Here is a 14,776-nt window from a genome sequence, read left to right on the forward strand (position 1 = left end):
GTAGATGGGCTTCAGCCTATGGTAGGATGTTTAGCAGCATCACTGGGCCCCCAACCAGTAGGCATCAGTAACAAAGTCCCCCAAGTTGTGACAGCCAAACTAATTCCAGACATTGCCAATATCTCCAAGAGGGCAATTTCATCTCCAGTTGAGAACCTCTGATTGCATTAACCATTTAGGTATTTGATAATAAAGGCAGGGATATGGCCAACCAAGACTGAGAATTTGGTCTCAACTACTTTGCTAACTCTGATCAATTGATAGTGTTCACCTGATGTCATGTCCAGGAAAAAGTGCTACAGTTGATTGATGATGTCTGCCATGGGTTGGGAATGGGTATTTGCCACTTCCATTAATTCACCAAAAATAGCTGGACAGGAGGTGGGGATGGGTACAATGTTTGAAACTTGCCTGCAAAGAGACCCAGAGCCATCTTCCCTTGACTATAAGAAAAATAACAAGAACCCAAACGTATTCTATTCTTTAAAATGCATTTGACTGCTAACATTCTATGAAATGATCCCTAAAAAGAAACATAATTGACTAGTCATTAATTATAAACTTCCTATACTATTGCAGCAAGCTGTATGTACATTATCAAAGGCTGGTAAGAAACAGAGCTGACACTACCCACACAGCCTCAAAAAACTGGCAGTGCTGAATGCTAACCCCCAAACCATAATTTTCATGAAAGGAAGTGGAACCACTTTCTTCTGCACCATGTAATCTCTGTGCAAAGAACGAGAAAGAGAGAAGGCTCTCTCCAAAAGCCACTGGTTGTATAAGAATATAAGGGCTAATGCAGAACAAATCCAACTGAGAAAAAAGAAAAGCATGGGTTACTTCTACTTCTGATTGTGAGCAGGGTCTTGATTCTCCACAATGGAGACTTGCACAGTTACTCAGCACCCTGGGCCTCAGCCTCAGCTTCCCTCAGCTGGTAGAACAGGGATAAAATCGCACTAATACCTTCGAGTGTTGTTAGGATGAGCAAATAATAACCAAGACTATAGGCAGAAAGTAGTCTATTAATGCTAGCTACTCCTGTTTGATGCCAGTGCTATATTCGATCTAGACAGCATCCACTAGCCTGTGTTATATGTGCCAGTAGCTTAGCAACGGATGGTATTGAGAAATTAGAAACCCAAAAGAGTCTCATTCAGAGCCTCCATATTCACGATGTAATTTCCCCATAGGACTGCAATTTGCCCAAACCATAGCTCATACAGATCCAAACTGTTTCTTCTCACTCACCAGCTTTCCTTGCTCGAGTTAAGGAAAAATTCATCACTATACACTGTCCCTCCCCAGCCCCATGATTGTCCCTACCCGATCCCTGACACAAAAATAAAATAAACTTGGCCCATTTAAAAATTACAACACATGGGGGTACCTGGGTGGCTCAGTCGGTTAAGCATCTGCCTTCAGCTCAGGTCATGATGCTGTGGTCCTGGGATCAAGCCCCACATCGGGCTCCCTGCTCACTGGGGAGCCTGCTTCTCCCCCTTCCTCTGCCTGCTGCTCCCCCTGCTTGTGCTCTCTCTGTCAAATATACAAAATCTTTTTAAAAAATAAGTAAATAAAAATAAAAATCACAACGTAAATGATCAAATCAATAACAAACCCTATGAGAGTTTTCACGGTCCCAGATCAGTGATTCCAAGCAGAAGAGGTTAATAAAATCCTTATGTCTTCAATGGATTTAAAGAGACAAATAAAAGACAGAAACCATTCACTGTAGTTCGTTGCTAAGGGAAACAAGCACACTTCCTGTGCTCCCCATTCTGGCCCCCAGCACTCCATTATGTAATGAGGCATCAGAAGGTAACATCCTAGTTTGTTCTGGAAGCAGAGGAATGTCAACAAGACAATTATGGACCATGGGGAAGAAGAGCTGATAACCTTGACCATTTAATCAGCTGGTCAGAACAAGTCAACACATTCTTCCAAACCCAGAATATGTGCAGAAAAACCAACTGGGATTTTGCTTGCTCAACTTCTCTCTTCACTTTGGAAGGATTCACTTTTTTCTGTGTGAATAATCCCAGCGTGACAGGATCATAGAACCTTGGGTCTAGATGGCAATCATTTCGTACATGGTGGTATGACCCAAGCAACCCTTCCATCAGAATTACGTGGACACTTATTTAAAATGAAGACAGGCGGGCTGGTGCTCAACAAGCTTATTCCTTCTTCCTCTGGCCTACATTTCTCAGCATCCTTTAAAGAGAAATGTGTCCATGTGACTTGATTCTATCCGATAAAATGTGTAGCCTTTGTGCTCCTTCCCTTCCCATGATTTGACTCACAGGAATATGGTGACCAAGGAGGGCACGTGTTGGAGGTGACAAAGCCATAGTACAAAAGACACCAGGTCCTGGAATCACATTTGGGAGAGAACTTTGTGTGGCTAAGAAATAAACTTTTCTTGACCACTATGATTTTGGATTTTCTTTCAGAAGTCAGCCTTCCCTGGCCAATAATGCATAGATATCTGAACATATCAAGAAGACTCTAGAGGCTGTTAAAGAAAAAATTATTCTGACAGCTGCTAAAATGGTAAGGAAGACCTTATTTAAGATTATCGATAAGGGGATCCCTGGGTGGCACAGCGGTTTGGTGCCTGCCTTTGGCCCAGGGCGCAATCCTGGAGACCCGGGATCGAATCCCACATCGGGCTCCCGGTACATGGAGCCTGCTTCTCCCTCTGCCTGTGTCTCTGCCTCTCTCTCTCTCTCCCTATGTGACTATCATAAATAAATTTTAAAAAAAAATTAAAAAAAAAGAGTATCGATAGGAGGAGATCTTAACTCTGGGAACAAACTGAGGATCGCTGAAGGGGAGGTGGGGGGGGATGGGGTAACTAGGTGATAGGCTTTAAGAAGGGCACGTGATGGAATGAACACTGGGTGTTACGTGCAACTGATGAATCACTAAATTCTACCCCTGAAACTAATAATACATTATATGTTAACTTGAATATAAATAAAATATAAAAATAGTGGGGAAAAAAAGGATTACCGATAGGAGGATTGCAACAGGGGAGAGGTTAAACGCAAATACAGCATGGACAAGTGGGGATTTATGGCAGAGGAGCAGGGTGAGGGGGTCAATGGACAGAAAAATCAGGACAAAGAGACATCCAGGGGGGATTCCTGCTAAGCTGGCATAATGGGATTCTTGCTAAAGGTAGACCCAGGACATAAAAGGTGGGGGATGGGGAATTTGATCAGATATCAAGGGTAGGGATAACTCAGCAGGATTCTTTGTGAAGACTAGGCTGGGCAGGTCAAAGAGTCGAGACCTAGTCAAAAACAGAACCCAATTAATGAGAGCTGTTTAAAATCAGGTCCAGGGGATCCCTGGGTGGCTCAGCGGTTTAGCGCCTGCCTTTGGCCCGGGATGCGGTCCTGGGGTCCCGGGATCGAGTCCCACGTCGGGCTCCCGGCATGGAGCCTGCTTCTCCCTCCTCCTGTGTCTCTGCCTGCCTCTCTCTCTCTCTCTCTCTCTCTCTCTCTCTCTCATAAATAAATAAATAAATCTTTAAAAAATAAAAAAATAAAAATAAAATAAAATCAGGTCCAGAGGAGAGACTTGGTCAAGGTAGGGCACTGGAATTCTGCATGTTAACAAACCCCCTGAGATGTAGAAAGGAAAACAAGCTGAAGGGGGAGAAGTACCCTACCACGGCAGGCCACCCAGCCAGATACTTAGAGAGCCAGGACTCAGTCAGGTTCAGGTACGATGCAGTGTTTTCAGTGAACTAATATACAAAATACCAAATTCAACTGTGTCTCTGTACATAGATGTTATCCAGGATTGAGAGCAACTTTTCACTACCTTAGAGTAATTTAAGCACAGACCATCTCTACCTAAAAAGTGGGAAATCCTAGACTCTTACACTTCCAAAGAGCTTTAACTCTGAAGAACAAAGGAAAGAAAACTATGGAAAGGAACGGGTTACACAAGAGCCCAATGTGGGGCATGGCCAGGCCTGTCAGATCCCCCAACTGCCTGTAGTCATTGGGAGTAATTAGACCCTCCAGTAATGGGTCAGGAATATGAACAGACATTTCAGGGCCAGCTCCCCAGACATTATAAGACAATGGGAAGGGGGGGCAGCTAACCATTTCCCACAAGACCCTCACCTGAGAGAGTCACATGTCCCTACAGTCCAAACACTTCAGAACTGGGTTCAGTCCCATCAACCATTCTTCTCTTTATCCTCCCTAGTTTATTGCTTTGCTCTTGGAAAAAGGGGGTTGATTTCATCGAAATGGCTTTTTAACAAATAATCACATAGAGTGAAGCATTAATATTCCTTCAGTGCCCTCTTCTGCTTCCAGCCACTTCCTTTCCCTTGCTGATTCACCCGTTGTAGACTTGGTTGACCAGCAAGTCCTACTCGATGAGTTCAAATGTCCTCTTATAATAAATTCACTTGACCCCTCCCCACCACCAATGCTGGAATAAAATCCCCAGACCTTAGATTTTTGTGGCCTTAAGTTGCGAATCTCTTTCAGCTCTCAAAGTACAATCTCTGACAGGCTTATCTGGAACAAAAAAAAAAGGGAAGGAAAAAAAAAAAACCCTACTGCATAGCCATGGTTTCTCCATTGAGCCCTGAATTATTATGGTTTCCCAAGTTCTCCTTCTCAAGTAAGTTAACCATATCCCTACCCCTCTTGCAAATCCCTAAAAAACTAGGATTTGGAATTCCCTAAGGGCAACATAAATCTGACCTGTTATGTAATTTAAGACATCAGACAAAGCTGGCTCCCATGCAAGTCATTCACAACATATTTCAAGAAAGCTGGACCTCATGTACTGCTACCTCCCAGAAAGCCAGAGAGAAGCCACAGTCTATAAACCGTTCATCCCTGGGCCCTCCTTGGTCTCAAGTTAAAACAGCCGGGAGGGTAGGAATTGATGAGATTTCATTAAGTGAAAAATTCCGGAAAATCGATCCTAATCCCTTTAGCTCCCAGCAACTGGGACCTGTGTTTAGACCAACAGTGTTAACGACACCACGGCAGAAATTACACCAGTGGTTGTCAAATGACTTTAATACAGTCTCCTAAGCAGAGGCACTGACAATTTAGAATTTGCATTGGCTCTTCCCGCCGTGCAAAGCATAGCACGGAGAGCCTACACCAACACAGGAAAACAGCAACTGAGGAATACAGCTTCCTGATTTAAAAGTAGTAGATCAATACTTTGGCTCTGGGGCACCTGGGGGCTCAGTCAGTTAAGCAACTGCCTTTGGCTCAGGTCATGATCCCAGGGTCCTAGGATCGAGCCCCAGATCAGGCTCCCTGCTCAGCGGAGAGTCTACTTCTCTCTCTCCCTCTGCCCTCCCCACTCCTGCTCTCTCTCTCTCTTTCCCATATAAATAGATAAAATCTTAAAGAAAAAAAGATGGCAGGTTTCTACTAAACTCCTTGCTACATTAAATTCCAAAGGAGGAGTGAAATAAATCTACAGTGCCACAATGGTTTTAAAGCATAGGGGGTCACGACTAATGAATTTCATGCTTATGCTCTGGGAATGTACAAGGAAAAAATTCGGGATAGATGACTAATTGCTACAATATTAATTTCATATTTACATTCCCCACAAGCACTGAGGCAAAATTGTCAACTTGAGGAAAATGAGACTTAACTGTTTTCAGAACCTCAGATAAATAATGATCCAATATCCAAATTAACTGGAGTCTGCTACTAAATATTGAACAATAAAAAATATATATGCCAGCAACCTTTTCTAAGAATAAAAGAATATTTATTCAACTACCACTTTTGCTATAGACAATTTTATGATCAGTAACAACTAGATAATGTTTCTGTGGGAAATGCCACCCAGCATAGGGTGGCATCAAACATCATAGGCTAATGTGAGAAACAGTCTATGGTGATGAATGGATCTTGACTTTGAGCAAAACACTTGAATTCCAAGGGCCTCAGTTCCTTAATCTGTAAAATAAAGGATCTAAATTCATTTTATCACTATGTGCCTGCTGGCTTCAACATTCTGTAATGCCATGACAAGCCTTACTGTGGTTCATACAAGTGTCTTCTAGAATGTTCTTTGACCACAGCTCTATTATATTACATTTGGGTTTTGCTAAAGGAAGGGCAATGCTTGCTCCAGAAGACTCCTTCATGGAAGGTGCCAATTTTGTGGAAAATGGTCTAGTAAATCAAGGCAATGTTAAGCTCCCCTTGTCATTCTGGATGTTGTCTACGATTCCAATTAAAGGAGACTCACTCAGACCTTTAGCAGTTACCTAGAATTCTGACTCTTGTCACACATATTGCCCCCTCACCACCTTCCTGGCAGAGATTTCAGACACCCAAACTCCTGGCAACATCCAAAAGTGTGTTCTCTTCCTAAGAGACCTACAATATCCCGAATCCTTCTAAAAATCCAATCGTTAACACCACAATCCATTACTTTCTGAGTTGGCCTAGATCCACTGAATTGATCAATTCGCCCAACCTGACAGGGAAACCAAGGCAGCCAGGGGAAAGAGCACAACAAAGAGGAGACTGGCATTTTGTTGGTTGTATTTTGGCTTGAGTTTGGGGAGGGTAGTTTCAGGACAATTTTTTTGTTATTTTGTTTTTTAAACGAACTCTGCACAATTCCTGCAGCTAAAAATCATAAGCAACCTCTTGTGATTATCTAGCAAAAACCGGTAGTTTTTGCTACCAAACATCCATCCCAGGGGCAGAGGCAGCACACACCATACCATCTGTCCCTACAATGCACCACACTTATTCTCATGGAGCTCACTGGGCCTGCAGGTGAATCTTGCACACGGGCTTCCTTGGCGGCATCACATGGCGTGACCAAGTGCAAGATGATGGGTGCTCCTGAGTGAAGACCAGGGAGAGCCGCAGTATGAATAAAAAAAAAAAATGCAGAGAAGGCAAAAGACACAGGGAATAAACACGGAACATCCTCAACATGCCAATGAGAGGTATTCACCATAGTCAGGAAGTAAGACCAAAAAGGCCTTCCGCTCCAAGGAAGGGCCTCACAGCAGCACCCAGGTCCCCCTCAGCCAATCCCCTGAAGCCTTTTGATCCCAAATGTCACAGATGGGCCGCACACCTTCAATGAAAAATGCTAAAAACAGAAAAGTTACAAAGCTTGCAGTCAAATTAAAATGAGACCGAAAAGTTCAAAAGGCAATACTTTATTCATCATAAAAGCCGGTGCATGAAGAAAACCAGATTGAAACAGGAAAAAATAGGGAGACCAGAGTCACTCCTGGAAATTCTGGAGTGGGCCTGAGACCTGTGGCCTCATTCATCATTAAGAATTTCAGGTGCAGGGCAGTCCCAGTGGCTCAGCGGTTTAGCACCACCTTCGGCTTGGGATGTGATCCTGGGGACCTGGGATCGAGTCCTGGGTCGGGCTCCCTGCATGGAGCCTGCTTCTCCCTCTGCCTGTGTCTCTGCCTCTCTCTCTGTGTGTGTCTGTCATGAATGAATAAATAAAAATCTTAAAAAAAAAAAAAAAGGAATTTCAGGTGCAGGGGCACCTGGATGGCTCAGTGGATGAATGTCTGTCTTTGGCATGATCCTGGGGTCCTGGGATCCAGTCCTGCATCAGGCTCCCCACAGGGAGCCTGCTGTCCCTCTGCCTACGTCTCTGCCTCTCTGTCTCTCATGAATAAATGGATAAAATCTTAAAAAAAAAATTCAGGTGAAGTTATCTTCAATACCATTATCACCCTAAACCTTTATAAACCACAATGACTAGGGACATTATGGATCCTAAATAGGAAAATAAGAAAGAAAGGAAAACAAGGGAAGAGAAAATGAGAAAAGACCAGGGAAGATGGAACAAGCAGAGAAAGAGAGAAGGAACGTTCCTGAAGCCACCGAAAAGGAATTAGATGAGGAGGAGGGATGTGAGAATGATCTGTATCAAAAGTGAGCTGTGGGGTCAGAGACGAAGGAGCGGGGAAACCAAATGGAATTAAAGAGACTATGGCTCAGATGCCTCCTTGTAGCATCCGTGGGAACAGCAGTCAGGTGACTGCTGACCTGAGAAATGAGGCGATGGGCAGTGACCCGGCATGAGCACTGTATTAGTCAGGGGTCTCCAGAGATACAGGAGAAATAGGTTTTTAACTTTTAAAAATAGAAAAAAATTGTGTCTAGATATTTCTATATACTATATATATATATATATATATATACACAAAGAGAAGGAGAGAGAGTAAGAGAGAGGGAGAGAGAGAGAGAGAGAGACAGGGAGATTTATTAAAGAATTGGTTCACACAGTTATGAAGGCTGATAAAGCCAAGATCTGCCACTAGCAAGCTAAAGACCCAAGAGAGCAGAGGGTATAGTTCCAGTCCAAGGCCAAAGGCAGGAAAAAGACTCAAGTTCCACTTTGAAGATAGGCAGGAGGAAATCCCCCCTTATTTGGGAGAGGGTCAGTTTCTTGTTCTATTCGGGTCTTTAACTGATTGGACAAAGCCCACCCACATGAGGAAGGCAATCTGCTTTACTTAGTTTATCAATTCAAAAACATCCTCAGAAAGGGCTCCCTCAGTGGCTCAGTCAGTTAAGCGTCCAACTCTTGGTTTTGTCTCAGGTCATGATCTCAGGGTCGTGAGATCGAGCCTCGTGTCGGGCTCCACGCTCAGCGCAGAGTCTGCTTAAAAGAGTCCCTCTCCCTCTCCCTCTGCTCCTCACCCTGTACTCTCCCCCACTCACTCTCTCTTGAATAAATAAACCTTTAAGAAAACAAAAAATCCTCAGAGAAACACTCAGAAAAATATTTGGACCAAATATCAGGGCACCAGGTGGCCCAGGTAAGTTGACACATAAAAATCAACCATCACAGCACTGAAAGTGTTAACAGGCCCCAATATAAACATGCAAGAAACACTGGTTACTACTAAAATATCTATACAGGCCAAGATTAGAGGACAGAATCTGAGTTAGAAGGACACCGCAGAGAAGCCCAAGGACAGAGGCCAGCTACGGCGGGGTGTGGCTCCCAGCTCCAGCTCTGGGACGACAGCTCCCCCATCACTCAGGACTCCACATGCAGAACTGTGGCAGCTCTCAGAAGGCATGGGCAACTAAAATAAGATGGGCTGGCAAATCCACAAATTCTGGGCATGAGTTTTTGGGGTCAGAGAGTTCAACTCGACCCAGTAGAGTCCCCTGGCCTCCACTCCTACTAAAGATCCCTATGACCAAGGTACTTGACACAGCTCCTTGCTTCAGTCTCCCCATTTGCAACAGCAAATCTGCTAATAGCATCCACCTACACGGATCATTCGGGGGAGTAAATGAAGCACTGGACAGTCAGGACTTCATCAAATGCCAGGCACATACTAGATGCTCCAAAACAAAACAAAAAAAGTAGCTGCTATTTTGTTTTAAAGAACCACTAGTTCCCTGCACAAAGTCGCCACTCCGAAAAATACCAGTTACTTCCATGGAGAAGCCTGCCTGGCAACCGTCACAGCTCCCTCTTCTGTCTTGGGCAGGGACAGGGTTGGCATCAAGGACGACCTACTACATGAAACACCAGAAGGACCCCCCCCCCCCAGACTGACCAGGAGTAAGCAAGAGCGGCTCACCCATGGGCATAACCAGATGTGAAAAAGAAGGAAGGAGCATGGGGCCTGGGGGTCTTCCTCTGAACAACCAATCTGGTGTCAGGCAGCAACCAGGCACCTGCCGGCCTCGCCTCTCCCTTCTGCAGAACCTCAGGGAGGCCCGCGAAGGCTGCAGCTGTAGACAAGGGGACCCCCAGAGCCTAGCAGAGCACTTCCAACTGCTCCCCATGGGCTGTCACTACAGAGGCAGGCTCAGTCCCTCCCTTTCCCAGACAACTTCGGAGCCTACCCAAAGAATCAGAATCCCCCAAATCATCTCCTTTCAAAGGGGCCCCTTCATACACAGGAGGGCCTCTCTCCCACCGCAGAGAAGCAAGTCTAAGATGCTTCGCCAGTGGGTTTCCCCGATGTGCTCTGTAGGAAGGAGGTCCTGTGTAACCATGGCAGCTCGTCGTCCGGTTCAGGAGGCGCTGCTCTTTCTCAGGGGTGCCCAGGTCTCAGTGCCTTAGAGGCAGAACTCGGGCTTTCTCTCTGCATCCTGCCTCCCAGGGCTTCGCCAAGTGCAGAGCACACAGCAGGCCCCTATGCAGGGCGCCTGGGTGGCTCAGAGGGGCACCTGGGTGGCTCAGTGGTTGAGCATCTGTCTTTGGCTCAGGCCATGATCCTGGGGTCCTGGGATCGAGTCCTGCATCGGGCGCCCCGCAAGGAGCCTGCCTCTCCCTCTGCCTATGGCTCTGCCTCTCTCTGTGTGTCTGTCATGGATAAATAAATAAAATCTTTACCAAGAAAAAAGACCCCTATGCAAAGAACAGCCCTGACCCACACGGGGGTCCACGGAGGCCTCTCCTTCTTTGAGAGTCCAGGAGGACAGTCCTTGGGGTGAGGGGGCTTTGGACAACACTATGCAGCACCTAATTGATCCAGATGTCAACAATTAAGCTGTGGTGCCAACCGGAGAATTTCAGAGGGAAATGGTCCACGCACAATGGACAAGGCTGAGGCCCCCACGCGCTAGGACAGACGTCCTCATCGTTCTTCCCCCCTGGAGTGGTTGGCAGCTCCGAGGTGAACACGAATCAGGCCTCGGGCAGCAGGCACGGCTCAGCCGGGGAGACTGTCACAGTGTCACGGCCATGGGCGCACTGCTGCCTGGCCATCAGTCATGCCTGCCGCTGTCTGGGATGCCTGCAGCCAGAGCCAGAGCCAGCCATGGGGACAGGTGGACTCGGTGACTCAGATGGCCAAAGCGCATGCTTGATTGAGTAAACTGTATTTTTCCCATGAATTTTTTAATTCAAAATCATTCACCCCACATTACTTTAATTAAAAAAAAAAAGTACTGTGTATCAGGAAGCTAGCCAAGGCTACACATGGGTGAACGATCCAATTCAAGTGACCCTGATGATTTCAACATGGGGGGTGGGGTTGGGGGGTTGGTGAAAAGCACCAGGTGTAAGCAGAGTTCAGAGAAAGGAAAAATCAAAAGGGCTTGGGAGGGGTGGATAACCAGAGGGCGCCGCTGAGGACACTCCTGGAGGGACAGACAAGCTTTTGAACTATTAGGGCAGAAATTTGAGAATGAGGCAACTTGCTCATTGGGTAAAGGTTGGACAATCAGGCTAGGGAAGATTAGGCCAGAATGAGCAACTTGCTCATTGGGTAAAGGTTGGACAATCAGGCTAGGGAAGATTAGGCCAGACTCTAGGGCGGCTCAACACATGTGCGTGTGTCTGAGAGAGAGAGAGACAGAGACAGAGACAAAGAAGGAGAGAGGGATTCAAAAGTCACAGTTTAGGAAGACAGATTTCAAAAGCATTTCAAGGAAAATTTAAGGGCTCAGTAAGTGAAAGAATAACAAAATGACAAAAAGAGATGTCAACATGAACCATCAGGATAATAATCAGGTGCTGGAAGACTAGTGGTCGTGCTAATAGGTATGTGGGGGTTGGAGGAGGAGAAATGAATCTGGTTTCAAGTTGAGGTTCCCAGATCAGTGAGCTGCTCTATGGAGGGCACATTCTGCGGGGACCTCCCCACCCCCATGACCCTCGCCCTTGTACAACGACAGCTCAACCCCCACCTCGATTGTGGGTAGGGCCTGTGAGCTGAATTTAACCAATGGAATACAGCAAAGGTGATGGGATATCACCCCCTGATTACCCTTCATTATAGAAGATTCTGTCTCAGCAGGGGGGCCTTTAAAAAGCAAAGTGCCATGCTGTGAACTGCTGAGAGGGGGGCCCCATGGCAGGAAGTGTGGATGGCTGCTTGGAGGGGAGGGTGGCCCCCAGATTCTTGAGCTGTCAAGAATCTAGGGCCCTGGGACACCTGGGTGGCTCAGCGGTTGAGCGTCTGCCTTTGGCTCAGGGCCTGATCCTGGAGTCCTGGGATCCAGTCCCACATTGGGCTCCCTGTGAGGAGCCTGCTTCTCCCTCTGCCTGTGTCTCTGCCTCTTTCTCTGTGTCTCTCATGAATAAATAAATAAAATCCTTTTTTTAAATTTTTATTTATTTATGATAGGCACACAGTGAGAGAGAGAGAGAGAGAGAGAGAGAGAGAGAGAGGCAGAGACACAGGCAGAGGGAGAAGCAGGCTCCATGCACCGGGAGCCCGATGTGGGATTCGATCCCGGGTCTCCAGGATCGCGCCCTGGGCCAAAGGCAGACGCCAAACCGCTGCGCCACCCAGGGATCCCAATAAATAAAATCTTTAAAAAATAATCTAGGGCCCTCAGTCCCATGTGACCACAAGGAAATGAGCTCTGCTGACCACATGAGCAAGCTTGGAGGCCGTCTCTTCCCCAGGCCAGCCGCCAGCTGAGAATGCAGCTGCCCATACCTTGACTACAGCCTTCAAACCCTCTACATGGTGCCCAGACTCCTGAACAGTGAGATCGGAAGTGCGTGCCGTCTTGAGATCCTAAGTTTGTGGTTACTTGATATTCATCTCTCAGAAATCAGAGCAATTGGGCTCAAGTTCAGGAGAGAAGTCAGGTACGGACTTGTGTCCATGACATGGTAGGTGAGAGCCCACATGCTGGAATCAAATGCCTGGGACTGAGCCCCAGCACTTCCCAGCTGGGTGGCCGTGGGCAAGTTACGTATTTTCTCCGTATCCCAGTTTCTTCATTCATAAAATGGGAAAATAATGGTACCTATCATCCAAGATTGCTCCTGATGATTATCTCATCAAGTAATTTTTTAGTGCTTAAAATGATATCTGCTCCAGAGTAAGCACCCTTGAAGGAGACAGGCTGGGTTAAGTCCTCAAAGGCCAAACATGCTAGGGCACCTGCGTGGCTCAGTTGGGTAAGTGTCCAACTCTTGGTTTCAACTCAGGTCATGATTTCTGGGTCATGAGATCAAACCCCACGATGGGCTCCAGACTCAGCGCAGAGTCTACTTGAGATTCTTTCCCTCTGCCCCCCTGCCACTCATACATACTCTCTCTCTAAAATAAATAAATCAAATCTTGGGGGAAAAAAAAAAAAGAAGCCCAAAGGGGAGGTAGGGTGGGGTAACTAACTGGCCTCCAAGACTGAAGGATCTGGCACACCTTACCTGGCCTCTCCTTGCTCAGACACACCAGGATGCTCAGAAGAAAATGTATAGCCTTAAGTAGACTTGTTACAAATCCCAAAAATCAAACTAGAGTGAAACAAATACAAAACTGTAGACATTTCCATAAAAGTGGAAGGTACTGGAAGAAGAACACTGATCAGTAAAACCTAGTAATTGAGAGAAAATATAGTATCTGTTTGACAGAATATGAATCACAAAATATGACTTGTCAGAGTGACCTTGTTTGAAGGACCAGGCTAACAGTCATAAGTTACCTTAAAATGTTATTTAAAAATGTAGAAAGAACAGGGATCCTGGGTGGCGCAGCGGTTTGGCACCTGCCTTTGGCCCAGGGCGCGATCCTGGAGACCCAGGATCGAATCCCACGTCAGGCTCCCGGTGCATGGAGCCTGCTTCCCCTTCTGCCTGTGTCTCTGCCTCTCTCTCTCTCTATATGACTATCGTAAATAAATAAAAATTAAAAAATTGTTTAAAAAAATGTAGAAAGAACAGTTTAACCATACCAGATTACAGTTCATAAGGCTCCTCTTCTTTTTTTTTTTTTTAAGGCTCCTCTTCTTGACTAGCTGATAAGACATTTGCAGAGGATGTCTTGACCAAGGAAGTCAGAGCAGCAGGTCCTCCCCTCTATTTTCTGTACCAAGCCAAGGTACAGGAAATCTAGCTGCTGGTAGATCATCCCTGCTTGCTGTGTGGCAAAAATGACTGAGTAGATAAATCCTTTTTAGGATTTCTTTGGGGCTTAAAACACTTTAGCCTCTTGAAATTGGCACTTCCAGTAAATGTGTGTAAGAGTAACTTTGGTTTTACTGTTTATATTGTAGCTTTTAATAGAACAGCTCTAACAGAAACAAAGTTGGTCACTGATCAGAATATGGAAATGACTTTCTCAACACTCTCATATCTTTAGAAAATGTCCAGATACTTTATATTCATGTACTTTTTGTGTATCTTCTAACTTTTTTCATAGACACTATGATCAGAGGAAATAAAAGGATTAAAATGCAAAAAAAAAAAAAAAAAAGAGAGAGCCTCCGCACTGGCTCTCACCATCTATTTCCAGAATGTCCTTCCTCCATTTCTCCCTGGGGTTTGCCCAGAAGCCCCTTCTCATCCGGGCAGTCCCAACGTATTTAAAATCGCACACCAGGGCAGCCTGGGTGGCTCAGTGGTTTAGCGCCACCTTCAGCCCAGGGCGTGATCCTGGAGACCTGGGATCGAGTCCCACATCGGGTTCCTTGCGTGGAGCCTGCTTCTCCCTCTGCCTGTTTCTCTGCCTCTCTCTCTCTCTCTCTTTGTATCTCTCATAAATAAATAAATAAAATCTTTTAAAAATAATAAAATAAAATAAATAAAATAAAATAAAATAAAATCGTATGCCAGTTGCCTTGTGCCCTGCTATACTTTTATCTACAGCATCAAGCCCCTTCTGCCATTCTACAACATTTAGTACTCGTCATGCTTACTGCTTTTCTGTCTCCCCTGCTAGAATGCAAGCCTCATGATGACAGGTTTCTGCCTCTATTTTCTGCTGATCAACTGCAAGGGTTTGGAACAGGGCAAAGCTCACAACAGGTACTCAGAGACAGGACAAGGAAATGCA

At 45.7% G+C, this 14,776-nt stretch overlaps 1 protein-coding gene across 3 annotated transcripts in view; it reads right to left on the reverse strand.

The window, feature by feature from the left end:
* TIAM1 (TIAM Rac1 associated GEF 1) overlaps positions 1-14,776 on the reverse strand; it is a 381,711-nt gene that overhangs the window by 277,336 nt on the left and 89,599 nt on the right. The window lies entirely within an intron of this gene.

Source organism: Nyctereutes procyonoides, unplaced genomic scaffold (genome assembly GCF_905146905.1).
Source record: "Nyctereutes procyonoides isolate TBG_1078 unplaced genomic scaffold, NYPRO_anot_genome, whole genome shotgun sequence".
NCBI classification, from domain to species: domain Eukaryota; kingdom Metazoa; phylum Chordata; class Mammalia; order Carnivora; family Canidae; genus Nyctereutes; species Nyctereutes procyonoides.